The sequence below is a fragment of the Marmota flaviventris genome, chromosome 3 (genome assembly GCF_047511675.1).
Source record: "Marmota flaviventris isolate mMarFla1 chromosome 3, mMarFla1.hap1, whole genome shotgun sequence".
Lineage (NCBI taxonomy): Eukaryota > Metazoa > Chordata > Mammalia > Rodentia > Sciuridae > Marmota > Marmota flaviventris.
The window spans coordinates 150,940,297-150,947,209 of NC_092500.1; positions in this window are offsets into that span (position 1 = coordinate 150,940,297).

A 6,913-nucleotide genomic window follows, 5' to 3' on the forward strand; every position below is an offset into this window, starting at 1 on the left:
ATGCACACTCAAATTGTGTGTATGTAGACATACTCAACTTGATTGTATTGTAAACACAATACAATCTGATATTTTTTACTTAATGCATCCTGAAATTATATATAGTGCTATATAAAGATACTCTTTATTCTATTGTATAACTGGATAGTGCACTACTATCTGGATACATCAAAACTCATTCAACGAGTCTCCTAATAGGGATATTTGAGATGTTCCTTATATTTTGCTATTGCAAATAACGTTGTAATAAATACTCTATACATAAATCATATTTGTTAATTTTCTGCCAGTCTTAATCAACTTATTCTAAAGGGTACACCATCATGCACATATAACCCATACAATTTGAAATTTGTCTATGAGAATCACCTTTAAAAAACTATTGGGAATATTTCAAGATACACTGCAGTTCTTTCCTGTCAAGCCTCAGAGAGTCTACCCTGAATGAGAAAAGCAGAAACAGTAAACCAAGTGCAGAAAAGTAACCAAGGCTCTGCATAATATTCCATACTGGATAAAATTTAAAAAAAAAAAAATTACAAAAAAATGTGTCATCGACAGCACACTGAATGCTCAGAGACCTAATAAACATTAAATAATAATTATGATAATACAAATGCTGAAAAGCTGTTCACCTCATGACAACCATTGGAGACTCAAGCTGAGGTTCATCAGATGCAATGAAAACTAGACTGAGGGAACATGGCTAGGAAGGTTCTAGAGATCTTCAGGGCAGATTTTGAGTTGATCCAGTTCATTATCTTATTTCACTTTTAGTCACCACAACATAAAATAGTATTTCAAGGAAAATAATCTGAACATGGATTAATATAATCTGAACCATGTTGCTGCTCTGAAACTTACTTTCTTTTAGTCCTGATGTATATTTAAGAAATGGAGATTAAATAATAATTTTGTTTTTAAAAAATTTAGAAAGCACTATAAATTGTTTTCACTATATTTTCCTATTTCCTTTACTTTTAATGTCATATGCTTGTCATTCAGAGGACCAGACTCTTTTAAAATGGCAACATACTACAAAAGTTGAGGACCTATAAAGAAAACATATGACAATTAAATTTTGAAAACATGATAACTAAATTTAATTTGCAAGTGAGCCAATCTGCCCATGATTCTTTTTTATTTTATTTTATTTTATTTACTTGTTTGTTTGTTTGTTTTTGGTACCAGGGGCATTTAACCACTTAACCACATCCCCAACCCTTTTTTATTTTTTATTTTGAGACAGCATCTCACTAAGTTGCTTAGGGTCTCACAAAGTTGCTGATGTTGGCCTTGAACCTGCAATCCTCTGGCCTCACTTCCTAAACCACTGGGATTACAGGAATGTGTCACCATGCCTGTCTGCCCATAATTTCTCTGAAGCTGTGCAGTAGAATAGTTATGAGTGTAGACTTTGGAACAACAATGGCTGAAGTTACAAGGTGAAAACTTTCACAATTTGAGTGACCTTGAGAAATTTATTTAACATCTTGATACCTTACTCTCCCCATCTGTAGAATGAAATAATAGTTGTGACCACCTCATGATTATTGGGGTAATAAAATGGGCTATTATTTAAAGATTTGTTCCTGGAATATAGTCAGTGATCAATAAATTTCAGCAATTTTGTTGTCTAAATTATTTTTATGCATATATCCACATGGAATGGAAGTTGATAGGGTCAACTATAAACTTTATGACTCCCCAACTTTAGTATAACATGATGGGAACGAGAGTCTCTCATATTATGGTAGACACATGAATGACTACAGATAAAGTAAAAAATATCCTCAGAAAATGGCACCAGAACATATCATGAATTGAAAAGAAAAGTTTTACAGAGTCCACTAAATTCTCCAACATGCAAGATGGCCAAAATTATTCTGAGCAACAAAATTAAAAAACAATCATTTTAAGTAAGAGAAAATTCAAATAAGACTCTTACCATAAATTAACCAAAAATGTGAAATTAAATGTCCTCTGATAAAATATTTTCTATCTTCCTACACACTGCCTTCCACAAAAGTAATTTAAATTTTACTACTACATATTTTGCAATCAATGCATTTATTGTATTTATAACAATGCACTGGTGATACTCTTTTTATTCCTTATTTTTCTTCTGCGAATTACAATATCGATGAGGAGGAGAATATTTATTTTGTTCACTCTTGTTTTCTTTACCGGTATTATCAAGGGCCATTGTTGGAGAAATGACTTGATATCAACCAATTAAATTTTGGAGCATGAGAAAGAAGGTACTTTAAGTTATAAAATATTTAATATTGATATACTTTTCTTGACAGTAGTTGGATAGTATTATAAATTTTATTTTGTGACCTTTCTGGATTTGGAATGATAAAATCATAGCATCATAATAATGGACAACATAATTTTCTATTTTCTGTGGCAAGAACATTCATGCAGAAAAAGTATAAGTAAGTTTCCTAAAAATTAGTTTGTTTGTAAAATAGAGGAAACAGAAAATGCTTCTATTTTTTTTTCATTAAATCTCTTGTCAGAGCATTAAGGGAATTCCTCTTATCAACCATCATTCTTACAGTGATATTAAAATATGGAATTCATGCTGAGTTCCTATGGTTGATATATTATGCATACTGCAAAGTAAAAGAAATAATCACAGGAAAGATGAAATAGGCTCTAAGTATTCTTTGGCAAATGAACAGGATTATGTGAAATTCTATAATAACAAGTTTATGCACAAAATCATAGTTTAAAAATGTTGAATAATGTGGCTATTGCTGAAGTATGTCTGGTTTTAACTGAAATATCAAACTGAGAAAACAAGGTCTCTGAAATATTAATGCTCAAGATATTGAACAAGACTTTGTTTCTTAGAATTATATAGCTGAAGATAAGAAGTGTCGAGTGCATGCATAGTCTTATAAAGAGTGTTAGACATCTACAACATTTTATTAAAAAGCAAAAAATATTACATAATTTATACCTTACCTTTGGGATAGGTACTATTACTTAATTTTACAATTATATATTTGAATATCTGTTTTCTATACTTTCGGGTACACACTGGATCATTTTCTAGGTCATATGGTAAGTTTGTTTAATTTTATGAGTAGCTCCCACAGGGTTTTCCAAAGTGGCTGTGCCATTTCACATTCCCACCAGCAATGTAGGAGGGTTCTAATTTCTCTACATCCTAACCAGTACTTGTGGTTATCTGAATTTCTAGTGATAGCCATCTTAGTGGGTATACAGTGGTATCTAATTTTGATTTGAATTCTCCTGAAGACTAATTAATGTTGATGTGCCAATTGTCCATTTATGTTTCCTATTTGGAAAAGTCTGTTCATGTTCTTTGAAAAATCTACTCTGATTTTTTTTTACCTGAGTTATCCTTTTACTATCGAGCAGTGTCACTTTTATATTCTGAATATAAGTCCCTTTTTAGATACATAGCTTGCAAATACTTTGTCCTACTGTATATTTGCCTTTTCACTTTCTTGACAGTGTTCTTTGAATTATAAAAGTTTTTAATGTTGAAAAAGTCTAACTTACCTAATTTTTGTTAGTTGTGGTTTTTGGTGTCATATTTAAGAATCCATTTGCAAATCAAAAGTTATGAAGATTGACCTCTGTTTTCTTACCATTTTGTTCTTACATTTGGGTATTGGATACATTTTGAAATTATTCTGTACACATTGTGAGGTAAGGGTTCAACTTTTCTCTTCTGCATGAGCCTATGTAATTGTCCTGTCATGGAGTAAACTTGAGTAAACTTGAACCTTACATTCCTTAGAGTTTGGTAATGGAGTGTTGTTCTTGGTTACCATTTGAAAAAGCCTCTAAAGACAATTGTATGACATCAAGAATTGTGAAGTATCTGAAGTTTTACTCAACCTAGCCTGCAACAGCTTCATGGATTCTTGCAGAAGACTAGAAACTCCTGGGTTGAAGCAAGAAACTTATTACTTATGTAACAGAACACGTAGCATAACCTTAATGTTAGCACTAGTTCCTTATGCCTACAAATCTCATGGGGGCAAAAGAGTGCTTCAAAATCCTGAGTTTAGGAAATTCAATCTTTCAGAATAGAGTGCAGGAAAATATGCCCATCTTCTGCCCTGCAGAAAGATACTCTCTGTATTATCTTGGTCAGCATACAAATCTCTCTGTTCTAGAGGGAGACACCATCTTGATCTTCCAAGACTGTTCACCATACAAATAACTGGGAATGAAAGTCCAAAACCAAAAGCCATTTGTGCCTCTTCTCACAAGATGTGCAGAAACACAGGAGAGTGGGGGACAATTTTCTCCTAACTGCTGAGGAGTTGTCCCTGATGGCAGATGGAGGTGCTCAACACCAGAAAGACAAAAGCATTTAATCTTGATTGCTAGCATGAAGACAAAGCAGGCATTGAGTATGTATGGAATGATAATCTTTTCCCTGTTGTATCTTCCCCAAGTCCAATATTAAAGACACAGGGTGACCTGAATATGGCCTGTTTTCAGCTTCCAAGAGGAGAAATGAGAAAATGGTAAATTAAGGCACCTTATTCTCAAATTAATGTGAAAGGTTCCCTTTTTACTTATTATTTCCCCCAAAACTAATTTAAAGCACAGTTCTCCAAGATTTAAAGATCAACAAGCAATGGTTTCTGTCAAGTTTTGTATCTCTCTAAACTTTTTTAGAGACAAAATGGAAATCTTTTTATAGGAAGGATAATAAGATAGAATCAACTCAGAACTATAGAAAAACTCAAAAGGGCAACCAGGGGACTATGAAGACCATAAACACTGAAGGGCCAGAAGACAGGAAGGTGGGAGAGACCACTAAAAATCAGGCAGGAAGTTTCCATTTTGCCTCATCTTGGCCTTTCCTTCTTTTATCCAAAAACACAATGCCCATGCATGGACAGTTACTGTTTTATTTTTAGTCCTTTATCCTATCTGACGTGATGAGGAAAGTGAAAAATGGAGTTCATATAGGTTTTGTGATATTAGCCCTTTATACTTATAAGGGATCTCGTTAGTGATGCTAAACTAGCTATATGAACCTGAAGGAGAAAGTTTATCACCGGGATGTATGGAAGACTCCCTGGAATTAACTGTGTGTAATAGGAGACCTCTGCCTGAGGCTGATTTAGAGTATACACAAGTACACACACACACACACACACACACACACACACTCAGGAAGACTCTGTTCAACCCTTAGTCTTCATGATTGAACGGGTTTTATTACAGTTCACTCCTTCCTGTTGCTTATACTATTAGGATAATCCTGCTTTACATCATTTTTCTGTGTCTTATATGGAGAAAAAGTACTGGAAATGTGCCAGTTGTAGCCTTGTGGATAAATACAAGGAAAAAATAAGCAGCAGGATGAAGGACAAAACTCTGCAAATACTGTCTTCCACACTCAAAAAGAGAAGGTAGTGAGCAGGTGACTAGAAGGAAGGTGAAGGAAAATATATGATGTTTTAATGAGAAGAAGAGAAAAATATGTTAATGATCAAAGGGAATTTGCTAGTGATTAATCTAAGTATTGTATTTAACATTTTGTGCTTATATGTAGAATTCATAATAGATGCTATCTGAGAATTCATTAAGAGGTAACTTGACTGATGCACTCAGAGACTTCCTAATCCAGTTGAGAGCCAAGCTTTAGATACAAACAATTCCCAGAAAGATACTCAAACCATGGAGAATCAAGTTCATGAGCATTGTTGAAAACAAAGCGGTCAGAGCTCTAATCCCCGAAGTCTTTTTGGAAAATGTAAACTTCATAAATCTTCAGAAAGGAATATGGAAATGGACTTTATCTTCTTTAAAATGAATTTAGCATCAAATTCTGAATTTTACTCAGCCATAGGCAACTTAGGTAGACACAGGGTAGACCCTGTGTCAAATTGAAAAATGTAAGAACTGGAAATATAGAGTGCCCCTGGGTTCAATCCCCAGTACCAAAAAAAAAAAAAAAGATATAATTTCAGGTGGCAACCAATTTGTAAGTGTAGAAAATCCCTGATATCAGTATATCTCTTGACTTTCATCATCCCTTTCCTCCCTCAAGTTTCTCTCTGTAAATACCTATGCTTACCTGCATAAAACCACCTGACCTTGCAGGGATCCACAGATCACAAGTAGGTGCAACCATTCCCTCCTTTCTTCTCCAAGAAAACTATGAGGCAGAACTGTAGGTAATCTTTGCTTAATGAGTTCTAAGTCTAATTTTTTTTTAAGTACCAGGATTGAACTCAGGGGCTCTTGACCACTGAGCCACATCCCCAGCCCTATTTTATATTATTTAGAGACAGGGTCTCACTGAGTTGCTTAGTGACTTGCTTTTGCTGAGGCTGGTTTTGAACTTGCGATCCTCCTGCCTCAGCCTCCCAAACTGCTGGGATTTTAGGCGTGCATCTCCATACCGGCTAAGTCTAATTTTTCCATTTGCTATTTGCCTCGTCTTCTGAGGATGATATCTTAGTTCACTAGGTGTATCTAATGCAGGACTCAGGCACTGACTGGGGCTGGTAGGAACCCTGTCAGGAGGCAGGATGGAATACATCTCACTTCTGCCCGTGTCTGATCAACCTATGAGCTTATGATTATGTAAGGCATTCAGCAATTAAAGCGACATGCTCTTAATGAAAATCAAAGCCAGCAGTTAAATAAATGTTAATATGAATATTAACAAATCATTCTACATAGAGTAGAGAAAACAAAGTCAGAAATTCAGCTTATCTTAACTCTCTCCCAACAGGTTAAAAAATATCTTGTTGAAATAATGTAGTTAAACTATAATAGTCATGAATATTATATGATAATGACTAGTTCTCTGGGGATACTGAGAGAAGCCCTTTGCTATCACACTCATGTTAATAAAAGAATAATTTTAGCCTCCATCATGATGAGAACACAAAGTTAA